Below are 14,266 nucleotides of genomic sequence, written 5' to 3'. Positions count from 1 at the left end.
TCGCATCGAAATTGAATACAAAAGGCACAATGCCGACTTAAGTACAAGAAGAGTGAATCTTCTATGAGTTTGTGGTTTGAGCGGCTCCTGGGAGACCAGTATTTGATTCCGATTCACCAGAGCAGGTTTACTGTATCCCTTGGACCTTCACATTGACGATGAAACATAGAAATCGCATCGAAATTGAATGCAAAATGCACAATGCCAACTTAAGTATAGGAAGAGTGAATCTTCTAAGAGTTTGTGGTATGAGCGGCTCCTGGGAGACCAGTATTAGATTCCGATGCACCAGTGCAGGTTTACTGTATCCCTTGGACCTTCACATTGACGATGAAACATAGAAATCGAATCGAAATAGAATACAAAAGGCACAATGCCGACTTAAGTACAAGAAGAGTGAATCTTCTAAGAGTTTATGGTTTGAGCGGCTCCTGGGAGACCAGTATTAGATTCCGATGCACCAGTGCAGGTTTACTGTATCCCTTGGACCTTCACATTGACGATGAAACATAGAAATCGCATCGGAATTGAATACAAAAGGCACAATGCCGACTTAAGTACAAGAAGAGTGAATCTCCTAAGAGTATGTGGTTTGAGCGGCTCCTGGGAGACCAGTATTAGATTCCGATGCACCAGTGCAGGTTTACTGTATCACTTGGACCTTCACATTGACGATGAAACATAGAAATCGCATCGGAATTGAATACAAAAGGCACAATGCTGACTTAAGTATAGGTAGAGTGAATCTTCTCAGAGGTTGTGGTTTGAGCGGCTCCTGGGAGACCAGTATTAGATTCCGATGCACCAGTGCAGGTTTACTGTATCCCTTGGACCTTCACATTGACGATGAAACATATAAATCGCATCCGAATTGAATGAAAAAGGCACAATGCCAACTTAAGTATAGGAAGAGTGAATCTTCTAAGAGTTTGTGGTTTGAGCGGCTCCTGTGAAACCAGTATTAGATTCCGATGCACCAGTGCAGGTTTACTGTATCCCTTGGACCTTCACATTGACGATGAAACATAGAAATCGCATCGGAATTGAATGCAAAAGGCACAATGCCAACTTAAGTATAGGAAGAGTGAATCTTCTAAGATTTTGTGGTTTGAGCGGCTCCTGGGAGGCCAGTATTAGATTCCGATGCACCAGTGCAGGTTAACTGTATCCCATGGACCTTCACATTGACGATGAAACATAGAAATCGTATCGCAATTGAATACGAAAGGCACAATGCCGACTTAAGTACAAGAAGTGTGAATCTTCTAAGAGTTTCTGGTTTGAGCGGCACCTGGGAGACCAGTATTAGATTCCGATGCACCAGTGCAGGTTTACTGTATCCCTTGGACCTTCACATTGACGATGAAACATAGAAATCGCATCGGAATTGAATACAAAAGGCACAATGCCGTCATAAGTACAAGAAGAGTGAATCTTCTAAGAGTTTGTGGTTTGAGCTGCTCCTGGGAGACCAGTATTAGATTCCGATGCACCAGTGCAGCTTTACTGTATCCCTTGGACCTTCACATTGACGATGAAACATAGAAATCGCATCGGAATTGAATACAAAAGGCACAATGCCGACTTAAGTACAAGCAGAGTGAATCTTCTAAGAGTTTGTGGTTTGAGCGGCTCCAGGGAGACCAGTATTAGATTCCGATGCACCAGTGCAGGTTTACTGTATCCTTTGGACCTACACATTGACGATGAAACATAGAAATCGCAATTGAATTGAATGCAAAAGGCACAATGCCGACTTAATTACAAGAAGAGTGAATCTTCTAAGAGTTTGTGGTTTGAGCGTCTCCTGGGAGACCAGTATTAGATTCCGATTCACCAGTGCTGGTTTACTGTATCCCTTGGACATTCACATTGACGATGAAGCATAGAAATCGCATCGGAATTGAATACAAAATGCACAATGCCGACTTAAGTGCAAGAAGAGTGAATCTTCTAAGAGTTTGTGGTTTGAGCGGCTTCTGGGAGACCAGTGTTAGATTCCGATGCACCAGTGCAGGTTTACTGTATCCCTTGGACCTTCACATTGTCGATGAAACGTAGAAATCGCATCGGAATTGAATACAAAATGCACAATGCCGACTTAAGTATAGGAAGAGTGACTCTTCTAAGAGTTTGTGGTTTGAGCGGCTCCTGGGAGACCAGTATTAGATTCCGATGCACCAGTGCAGGTTTACTGTATCCCTTGGACCTTCACATTGTCGATGAAACATAGAAATCGCATCGGAATTGAATACAAAATGCACAATGCCGACTTAACTACAAGAAGAGTGAATCTTCTATGAGTTTGTGGTTTGAGCGGCTCCTGGGAGACCAGTATTAGATTCCGATGCACCAGTGCAGGTTTACTGTATCCCTTGGACCTTCACATTGACGATGAAACATAGAAATCGCATCGGAATTGAATACAAACGGCACAATGCCGTCTTAAGTACAATAAGAGTGAATCTTCTAAGAGTTTGTGGTTTGAGCGGCTCCTCGGAGACCAGTATTAGATTCCGATGCACCAGTGCAGGTTTACTGTATCCCTTGGACCTTCACGTTGACGATGAAACATAAAAATCGCATCGGAATTAAATACGAAAGTCACAATGCCGACTTAAGTACAAGAAGTGTGAATCTTCTAAGAGTTTGTGGTTTGAGCGGCTCCTGGGAGACCAGTATTAGATTCCGATGCACCAGTGCAGGTTTACTGTATCCCTTGGACCTTCACATTGACGATGAAACATAGAAATCGCATCGGAATTGAATACAAAAGGCACAATGCCGACGTAAGTCCAAGAAGAGTGAATCTCCTAAGAGTTTGTGGTTTGAGCGGCTCCTGGGAGACCAGTATTAGATTCCGATGCACCAGTGCAGGTTTACTGTATCACTTGGACCTTCACATTGACGATGAAACATAGAAATCGCATCGGAATTGAATACAAAAGGCACAATGCCGACTTAAGTATAGGTAGAGTGAATCTTCTCAGAGTTTGTGGTTTGAGCGGCTCCTGGGAGACCAGTATTAGATTCCGATGCACCAGTGCAGGTTTACTGTATCCCTTGGACCTTCACATTGACGATGAAACATAGAAATCGCATCGGAATTGAATACAAAAGGCACAATGCCGACTTAAGTACAAGAAGACTGAATCTTCTATGAGTTTGTGGTTTGAGCGGCTCCTGGGAGACCAGTATTAGATTCCGATGCACCAGTGCAGGTTTACTGTATCCCTTGGACCTTGACATTGACGATGAAACATAGAAATCGCATCGGAATTGAATACAAAAGGCACAATGCCGACTTAAGTATAGGTAGAGTGAATCTTCTCAGAGTTTGTGGTTTGAGCGGCTCCTGGGAGACCAGTATTAGATTCCGATGCACCAGTGCAGGTTTACTGTATCCCTTGGACCTTCACATTGACGATGAAACATAGAAATCGCATCGGAATTGAATACAAAAGGCACAATGCCGACTTAAGTACAAGAAGACTGAATCTTCTAAGAGTTTGTGGTTTGAGCGGCTCCCGTGAGACCAGTATTAGATTTCGATGCACCAGTGCAGGTTTACTGTATCCCTTGGACCTTCACATTGACGATGAAACATAGAAATCGCCTCGGAATTGAATGCAAAAGGCACAATCCCAACTTAAGTATAGGAAGAGTGAATCTTCTAAGAGTTTGTGGTTTGAGCGGCTCCTGGGAGACCAGTATTAGATTCCGATGCACCAGTGCAGGTTTACTGTATCCCTTGGACCTTCACATTGACGATGAAACATAGAAATCGCATCGGAATTGAATGCAAAAGGCACAAAGCCAACTTAAGTATAGGAAGAGTGAATCTTCTAAGAGTTTGTGGTTTGAGCGGCTCCTGGGAGACCAGTATTAGAATCCGATGCACCAGTGCAGGTTTACTGTATCCCTTGGACCTTCACTTTGACGATGAACCATAGAAATCGCAATTGAATTGAATGCAAAAGGCACAATGCCGACTTAATTACAAGAAGAGTGAATCTTCTAAGAGTTTGTGGTTTGAGCGGCTCCTGGGAGACCAGTATTAGATTGCGATGCACCAGTGCAGGTTTACTGTATCCCTTGGACCTTCACATTGACGATGAAACATAGAAATCGCATCGGAATTGAATGCAAAAGGCACAATGACAACTTAAGTATAGGAAGAGTGAATCTTCTAAGAGTTTGTGGTTTGAGCGGCTCCTGGGAGACCAGTATTAGATTCCGATGCACCAGTGCAGGTTTACTGTATCCCTTGGACATTCACATTGACGATGAAACATAGAAATCGCATCGGAATTGAATACGAAAGGCACAATGCCGACTTAAGTACAAGAAGTGTGAATCTTCTAAGAGTTTGTGGTTTGAGCGGCTCCTGGGAGACCAGTATTAGATTCCGATGCACCAGTGCAGGTTTACTGTATCCCTTGGACCTTCACGTTGACGATGAAACATAAAAATCGCATCGGAATTGAATACGAAAGGCACAATGCCGACTTAAGTACAAGAAGTGTGAATCTTCTAAGAGTTTGTGGTTTGAGCGGCTCCTGGGAGACCAGTATTAGATTCCGATGCACGAGTGCAGGTTTACTGCATCCCTTGGACCTTCACATTGACGATCAAACATAGAAATCGCATCAGAATTGAATACAAAAGGTACAATGCCGACTTAAGTACAAGAAGAGTGAATCTTCTAAGAGTTTGTGGTTTGAGCGTCTCCTGGGAGACCAGTATTAGATTTCGATGCACCAGTGCAGGTTTACTGTATCCCTTGGACCTTCACATTGACGATGAAGCATAGAAATCGCATCGGAATTGAATACAAAATGCACAATGCCGACTTAAGTACAAGAAGTGTGAAACTTCAAAAAGTTTGTGGTTTGAGCGGCTCCTGGGAGACCAGTACTAGATTCCGATGCACCAGTGCAGGTTTACTGTATCCCTTGGACCTTCACATTGACGATGAATCATAGAAATCGCATCGAAATTGAATACAAAAGGCACAATGCCGACTTAAGTACAAGAAGAGTGAATCTTCTATGAGTTTGTGGTTTGAGCGGCTCCTGGGAGACCAGTATTTGATTCCGATTCACCAGAGCAGGTTTACTGTATCCCTTGGACCTTCACATTGACGATGAAACATAGAAATCGCATCGAAATTGAATGCAAAATGCACAATGCCAACTTAAGTATAGGAAGAGTGAATCTTCTAAGAGTTTGTGGTATGAGCGGCTCCTGGGAGACCAGTATTAGATTCCGATGCACCAGTGCAGGTTTACTGTATCCCTTGGACCTTCACATTGACGATGAAACATAGAAATCGAATCGAAATAGAATACAAAAGGCACAATGCCGACTTAAGTACAAGAAGAGTGAATCTTCTAAGAGTTTATGGTTTGAGCGGCTCCTGGGAGACCAGTATTAGATTCCGATGCACCAGTGCAGGTTTACTGTATCCCTTGGACCTTCACATTGACGATGAAACATAGAAATCGCATCGGAATTGAATACAAAAGGCACAATGCCGACTTAAGTACAAGAAGAGTGAATCTCCTAAGAGTATGTGGTTTGAGCGGCTCCTGGGAGACCAGTATTAGATTCCGATGCACCAGTGCAGGTTTACTGTATCACTTGGACCTTCACATTGACGATGAAACATAGAAATCGCATCGGAATTGAATACAAAAGGCACAATGCTGACTTAAGTATAGGTAGAGTGAATCTTCTCAGAGGTTGTGGTTTGAGCGGCTCCTGGGAGACCAGTATTAGATTCCGATGCACCAGTGCAGGTTTACTGTATCCCTTGGACCTTCACATTGACGATGAAACATATAAATCGCATCCGAATTGAATGAAAAAGGCACAATGCCAACTTAAGTATAGGAAGAGTGAATCTTCTAAGAGTTTGTGGTTTGAGCGGCTCCTGTGAAACCAGTATTAGATTCCGATGCACCAGTGCAGGTTTACTGTATCCCTTGGACCTTCACATTGACGATGAAACATAGAAATCGCATCGGAATTGAATGCAAAAGGCACAATGCCAACTTAAGTATAGGAAGAGTGAATCTTCTAAGATTTTGTGGTTTGAGCGGCTCCTGGGAGGCCAGTATTAGATTCCGATGCACCAGTGCAGGTTAACTGTATCCCATGGACCTTCACATTGACGATGAAACATAGAAATCGTATCGCAATTGAATACGAAAGGCACAATGCCGACTTAAGTACAAGAAGTGTGAATCTTCTAAGAGTTTCTGGTTTGAGCGGCACCTGGGAGACCAGTATTAGATTCCGATGCACCAGTGCAGGTTTACTGTATCCCTTGGACCTTCACATTGACGATGAAACATAGAAATCGCATCGGAATTGAATACAAAAGGCACAATGCCGTCATAAGTACAAGAAGAGTGAATCTTCTAAGAGTTTGTGGTTTGAGCTGCTCCTGGGAGACCAGTATTAGATTCCGATGCACCAGTGCAGCTTTACTGTATCCCTTGGACCTTCACATTGACGATGAAACATAGAAATCGCATCGGAATTGAATACAAAAGGCACAATGCCGACTTAAGTACAAGCAGAGTGAATCTTCTAAGAGTTTGTGGTTTGAGCGGCTCCAGGGAGACCAGTATTAGATTCCGATGCACCAGTGCAGGTTTACTGTATCCTTTGGACCTACACATTGACGATGAAACATAGAAATCGCAATTGAATTGAATGCAAAAGGCACAATGCCGACTTAATTACAAGAAGAGTGAATCTTCTAAGAGTTTGTGGTTTGAGCGTCTCCTGGGAGACCAGTATTAGATTCCGATTCACCAGTGCTGGTTTACTGTATCCCTTGGACATTCACATTGACGATGAAGCATAGAAATCGCATCGGAATTGAATACAAAATGCACAATGCCGACTTAAGTGCAAGAAGAGTGAATCTTCTAAGAGTTTGTGGTTTGAGCGGCTTCTGGGAGACCAGTGTTAGATTCCGATGCACCAGTGCAGGTTTACTGTATCCCTTGGACCTTCACATTGTCGATGAAACGTAGAAATCGCATCGGAATTGAATACAAAATGCACAATGCCGACTTAAGTATAGGAAGAGTGACTCTTCTAAGAGTTTGTGGTTGGAGCGGCTCCTGGGAGACCAGTATTAGATTCCGATGCACCAGTGCAGGTTTACTGTATCCCTTGGACCTTCACATTGTCGATGAAACATAGAAATCGCATCGGAATTGAATACAAAATGCACAATGCCGACTTAACTACAAGAAGAGTGAATCTTCTATGAGTTTGTGGTTTGAGCGGCTCCTGGGAGACCAGTATTAGATTCCGATGCACCAGTGCAGGTTTACTGTATCCCTTGGACCTTCACATTGACGATGAAACATAGAAATCGCATCGGAATTGAATACAAACGGCACAATGCCGTCTTAAGTACAATAAGAGTGAATCTTCTAAGAGTTTGTGGTTTGAGCGGCTCCTCGGAGACCAGTATTAGATTCCGATGCACCAGTGCAGGTTTACTGTATCCCTTGGACCTTCACGTTGACGATGAAACATAAAAATCGCATCGGAATTAAATACGAAAGTCACAATGCCGACTTAAGTACAAGAAGTGTGAATCTTCTAAGAGTTTGTGGTTTGAGCGGCTCCTGGGAGACCAGTATTAGATTCCGATGCACCAGTGCAGGTTTACTGCATCCCTTGGACCTTCACATTGACGATCAAACATAGAAATCGCATCAGAATTGAATACAAATGGCACAATGCCAACTTAAGTACAAGAAGAGTGAATCTTCTAAGAGTTTGTGGTTTGAGCGTCTCCTGGGATACCAGTATTAGATTCCGATGCACCAGTGCAGGTTTACTGTATCCCTTGGACCTACACATTGACGATGAAGCATAGAAATCGCATCGGAATTGAATACAAACGGCACAATGCCGTCTTAAGTACTATAAGAGTGAATCTTCTAAGAGTTTGTGGTTTGAGCGGCTCCTCGGAGACCAGTATTAGATTCCGATGCACCAGTGCAGGTTTACTGTATCCCTTGGACCTTCACATTGACGATGAAACATATAAATCGCATCCGAATTGAATGAAAAAGGCACAATGCCAACTTAAGTATAGGAAGAGTGAATCTTCTAAGAGTTTGTGGTTTGAGCGGCTCCTGGGAAACCAGTATTAGATTCCGATGCACCAGTGCAGGTTTACTGTATCCCTTGGACCTTCACATTGACGATGAAACATAGAAATCGCATCGGAATTGAATGCAAAAGGCACAATGCCAACTTAAGTATAGGAAGAGTGAATCTTCTAAGATTTTGTGGTTTGAGCGGCTCCTGGGAGGCCAGTATTAGATTCCGATGCACCAGTGCAGGTTAACTGTATCCCTTGGACCTTCACATTGACGATGAAACATAGAAATCGTATCGCAATTGAATACGAAAGGCACAATGCCGACTTAAGTACAAGAAGTGTGAATCTTCTAAGAGTTTGTGGTTTGAGCGGCACCTGGGAGACCAGTATTAGATTCCGATGCACGAGTGCAGGTTTACTGTATCCCTTGGACCTTCACATTGACGATGAAACATAGAAATCGCATCGGAATTGAATACAAAAGGCACAATGCCGTCATAAGTACAAGAAGAGTGAATCTTCTAAGAGTTTGTGGTTTGAGCGGCTCCTGGGAGACCAGTATTAGATTCCGATGCACCAGTGCAGCTTTACTGTATCCCTTGGACCTTCACATTGACGATGAAACATAGAAATCTCATCGGAATTGAATACAAAAGGCACAATGCCGACTTAAGTACAAGAAGAGTGAATCTTCTAAGAGTTTGTGGTTTGAGCGGCTCCAGGGAGACCAGTATTAGATTCCGATGCACCAGTGCAGGTTTACTGTATCCTTTGGACCTACACATTGACGATGAAACATAGAAATCGCAATTGAATTGAATGCAAAAGGCACAATGCCGACTTAATTACAAGAAGAGTGAATCTTCTAAGAGTTTGTGGTTTGAGCGTCTCCTGGGAGACCAGTATTAGATTCCGATGCACCAGTGCAGGTTTACTGTATCCCTTGGACCTTCACATTGACGATGAAACATAGAAATCGCATCGGAATTGAATACGAAAGGCACAATGCCGACTTAAGTACAAGAAGTGTGAATCTTCTAAGAGTTTGTGGTTTGAGCGGCTCCTGGGAGACCAGTATTAGATTCCGATGCACCACTGCAGGTTTACTGTATCCCTTGGACCTTCACATTGACGATGAAGCATAGAAATCGCATCGGAATTGAATACAAAAGGCACAATGCCGACTTAAGTACAAGAAGTGTGAAACTTCAAAAAGTTTGTGGTTTGAGCGGCTCCTGGGAAACCAGTATTAGATTCCGATGCACCAGTGCAGGTTTACTGTATCCCTTGGACCTTCACATTGACGATGAAACATAGAAATCGCATCGGAATTGAATACAAAAGGCACAATGCCGTCTTAAGTACAAGAAGAGTGAATCTTCTAAGAGTTTGTGGTTTGAGCGTCTCCTGGGAGACCAGTATTAGATTCCGATTCACCAGTGCTGGTTTACTGTATCCCTTGGACATTCACATTGACGATGAAGCATAGAAATCGCATCGGAATTGAATACAAAATGCACAATGCCGACTTAAGTGCAAGAAGAGTGAATCTTCTAAGAGTTTGTGGTTTGAGCGGCTTCTGGGAGACCAGTGTTAGATTCCGATGCACCAGTGCAGGTTTACTGTATCCCTTGGACCTTCACATTGACGATGAAACATAGAAATCGCATCGGAATTGAATACAAAAGGCACAATGACGTCTTAAGTACAAGAAGAGTGAATCTTCTAAGAGTTTGTGGTTTGAGCGGCTCCTGGGAGACCAGTATTAGATTCCGATGCACCAGTGCAGGTTTACTGTATCCCTTGGACCTTCACATTGACGATGAAACATAGAAATCGCATCGCAATTGAATACGAAAGGCACAATGCCGACTTAAGTACAAGAAGTGTGAATCTTCTAAGAGTTTGTGGTTTGAGCGGCTCCTGGGAGACCAGTATTAGATTCCTATGCACCAGTGCAGGTTTACTGTATCCCTTGGACCTTCACATTGACGATGAAACATAGATATCGCATCGGAATTGAATACAAAAGGCACAAGGCCTTCATAAGTACAAGAAGAGTGAATCTTCTAAGAGTTTGTGGTTTGAGCGGCTCCTGGGAGACCAGTATTAGATTCCGATGCACCAGTGCAGGTTTACTGTATCCCTTGGACCTTCACATTGACGATGAAACATAGAAATCGCATCGGAATTGAATACAAAAGGCACAATGCCATCATAAGAACAAGAAGAGTGAATCTTATAAGAGTTTGTGGTTCGAGCGGCTCCTGGGAGACCAGTATTAGATTCCGATGCACCAGTGCAGCTTTACTGTATCCCTTGGACCTTCACATTGACGATGAAACATAGAAATCGCATCGGAATTGAATACAAAAGACACAATGCCGACTTAAGTACAAGAAGAGTGAATCTTCTAAGAGTTTGTGGTTTGAGCGGCTCCTGGGAGACCAGTATTAGATTCCGATGCACCAGTGCAGGTATACTGTATCCCTTGGACCTACACATTGACGATGAAACATAGAAATCGCAATTGAATTGAATGCAAAAGGCACAATGCGGACTTAATTACAAGAAGAGTGAATCCTCTAAGAGTTTGTGGTTTGAGCGGCTCCTGGGAGACCAGTATTAGATTCCGATGCACCAGTGCAGGTTTACTGTATCCCTTGGACCTTCACATTGACGATGAAACATAGAAATCGCATCGGAATTGAATGCAAAAGGCACAATGCCAACTTAAGTATAGGAAGAGTGAATCTTCTAAGAGTTTGTGGTTTGAGCGGCTCCTGGGAGACCAGTATTAGATTCCGATGCACCAGTGCAGGTTTACTGTATCCCTTGGACCTTCACATTGACGATGAAACATAGAAATCGCATCGGAATTGAATACGAAAGGCACAATGCCGACTTAAGTACAAGAAGTGTGAATCTTCTAAGAGTTTGTGGTTTGAGCGGCTCCTGGGAGACCAGTATTAGATTCCGATGCACCACTGCAGGATTACTGTATCCCTTGGACCTTCACATTGACGATGAAACATAGAAATCGCATCGGAATTGAATACGAAAGGCACAATGCCGGCTTAAGTACAAGAAGTGTGAATCTTCTAAGAGTTTGTAGTTTGAGCGGCTCCTGGGAGACCAGTATTAGATTCCGATGCACCAGTGCAGGTTTACTGTATCCCTTGGACCTTCACATTGACGATGAAACATAGAAATCGCATCGGAATAGAATACAAAATGCACAATGCCGTCTTAAGTACAAGAAGAGTGAATCTTCTAAGAGTTTGTGGTTTGAGCGTCTCCTGGGAGACCAGTATTAGATTCCGTTGCACCAGTGCTGGTTTACTGTATCCCTTGGACATTCACATAGACGATGAAGCATAGAAATCGCATCGGAATTGAATATAAAATGCACAATGCCGACTTAAGTACAAGAAGAGTGAATCTTCTAAGAGTTTGTGGTTTGAGCGGCTTCTGGGAGACCAGTGTTAGATTCCGATGCACCAGTGCAGGTTTACTGTATCCCTTGGACCTTCACATTGTCGATGAAACGTAGAAATCGCATCGGAATTGAATACAAAAGGCACAATGCCGACTTAAGTATAGGAAGAGTGACTCTTCTAAGAGTTTGTAGTTTGAGCGGCTCCTGGGAGACCAGTATTAGATTCCGATGCACCAGTGCAGGTTTACTGTATCCCTTGGACCTTCACATTGTCGATGAAACATAGAAATCGCATCGGAATTGAATACAAAATGCACAATGCCGACTTAAGTACCAGAAGAGTGAATCTTCTATGAGTTTGTGGTTTGAGCGGCTCCTGGGAGACCAGTATTAGATTCCGATGCACCAGTGCAGGTTTACTGTATCCCTTGGACCTTGACATTGACGATGAAACATAGAAATCGCATCGCAATTGAATATAAACGGCACAATGCCGTCTTAAGTACAATAAGAGTGAATCTTCTAAGAGTTTGTGGTTTGAGCGGCTCCTGGGAGACCAGTATTAGATTCCGATGCACCAGTGCAGGTTTACTGTATCCCTTGGACCTTCACATTGACGATGAAACATAGAAATCGCATCGGAATTGAATGCAAAAGGCACAATGCCAACTTAAGTATAGGAAGAGTGAATCTTCTAAGGGTTTGTGGTTTGAGCGGCTCCTCGGAGACCAGTATGAGATTCCGATGCACCAGTGCAGGTTTACTGTATCCCTTGGACCTACACATTGACGATGAAGCATAGAAATCGCATCGGAATTGAATACAAAAGGCACAATGCCGACTTAAGTACAAGAAGTGTGAAAATTCAAAAATTTTGTGGTTTGAGCGGCTCCTGGGAGACCAGTATTAGATTCCGATGCACCAGTGCAGGTTTACTGTATCCCTTGGACCTTCACATTGACGATGAAACATAGAAATCACATCGGAATTGAATGCAAAATGCACAATGCCGACTTAAGTACAATAAGAGTGAATCTTCTAAGAGTTTGTGGTTTGAGCGGCTCCTGGGAGACCAGTATTAGATTCCGATGCACCAGTGCAGGTTTACTGTATCCCCTGGACCTTCACATTGACGATGAAACATAGAAATCGCATCGGAATTGAATACAAAGGGCACAATGCCGACTTAAGTACAAGAAGAGTGAATCTCCTAAAAGTTTGTGGTTTGAGCGGCTCCTTGGAGACCAGTATTAGATTCCGATGCACCAGTGTAGGTTTACTGTATCACTTGGACCTTCACATTGACGATGAAACATAGAAATCGCATCGGAATTGAATACAAAAGGCACAATGCCGACTTAAGTATAGGTAGAGTGAATCTTCTCAGAGTTTGTGGTTTGAGCGGCTCCTGGGAGACCAGTATTAGATTCCGATGCACCAGTGCAGGTTTACTGTATCCCTTGGACCTTCACATTGACGATGAAACATAGAAAACGCATCGGAATTGAATACGAAAGGCACAATGCCGACTTAAGTACAAGAAGTGTGAATCTTCTAAGAGTTTGTGGTTTGAGCGGCTCCTGGGAGACCAGTATTAGATTCCGACGCACCAGTGCAGGTTTACTGTATCCCTTGGACCTTCACATTGACGATGAAACATAGAAATCGCATCGGAATTGAATACAAAAGGCACAATGCCGTCTTAAGTACAAGAAGAGTGAATCTTCTATGAGTTTGTGGTTTGAGCGGCTCCTGGGAGACCAGTATTAGATTCCGATGCACCAGTGCAGGTTTACTGTATCCCTTGGACCTTCACATTTACGAAGAAGCATAGAAATCGCATCGGAATTGAATACAAAAGGCACAATGCCGACACAAGTATAGGAAGAGTGAATCTTCTAAGAGTTTGTGGTTTGAGCGGTTAATGGGAGACCAGTATTAGATTCCGATGCACCAGTGAAGGTTTACTGTATCCCTAGGACCTTCACATTCACGATGAAACATAGAAATCGCATCGGAATTGAATACAAACGGCACAATGCCGTCTTAAGTACAATAAGAGTGAATCTTCTAAGAGTTTGTGGTTTGAGCGGCTCCTGGGAGATCAGTATTAGATTCCGATGCACCAGTGCAGGTTTACTGTATCCCTTGGACCTTCACATTGACGATGAAACATAGAAATCGCATCTGAATTAAATACGAAAGTCACAATGCCGACTTAAGTACAAGAAGTGTGAATCTTCTAAGAGTTTGTGGTTTGAGCGGCTCCTGGGAGACCAGTATTAGATTCCGATGCACCAGTGCAGGTTTACTGCATCCCTTGGACCTTCACATTGACGATCAAACATAGAAATCGCATCAGAATTGAATACAAAAGGCACAATGCCAACTTAAGTACAAGATGAGTGAATCTTCTAAGAGTTTGTGGTTTGAGCGTCTCCTGGGATACCAGTATTAGATTCCGATGCGCCAGTGCAGGTTTACTGTATCCCTTGGACCTACACATTGACGATGAAGCATAGAAATCGCATCGGAATTGAATACAAAAGGCACAATGCCGACTTAAGTACAAGAAGTGTGAAAATTCAAAAAGTTTGTGGTTTGAGCGGCTCCTGGGAGACCAGTATTAGATTCCGATGCACCAGTGCGGGTTTACTGTATCCCTTGGAGCTTCACATTGACGATGA

The sequence above is a fragment of the Schistocerca nitens genome, chromosome 3, assembly GCF_023898315.1.
Source record: "Schistocerca nitens isolate TAMUIC-IGC-003100 chromosome 3, iqSchNite1.1, whole genome shotgun sequence".
Taxonomy (NCBI): Eukaryota; Metazoa; Arthropoda; class Insecta; order Orthoptera; family Acrididae; genus Schistocerca; species Schistocerca nitens.
This window is presented reverse-complemented; position numbering follows the sequence as displayed.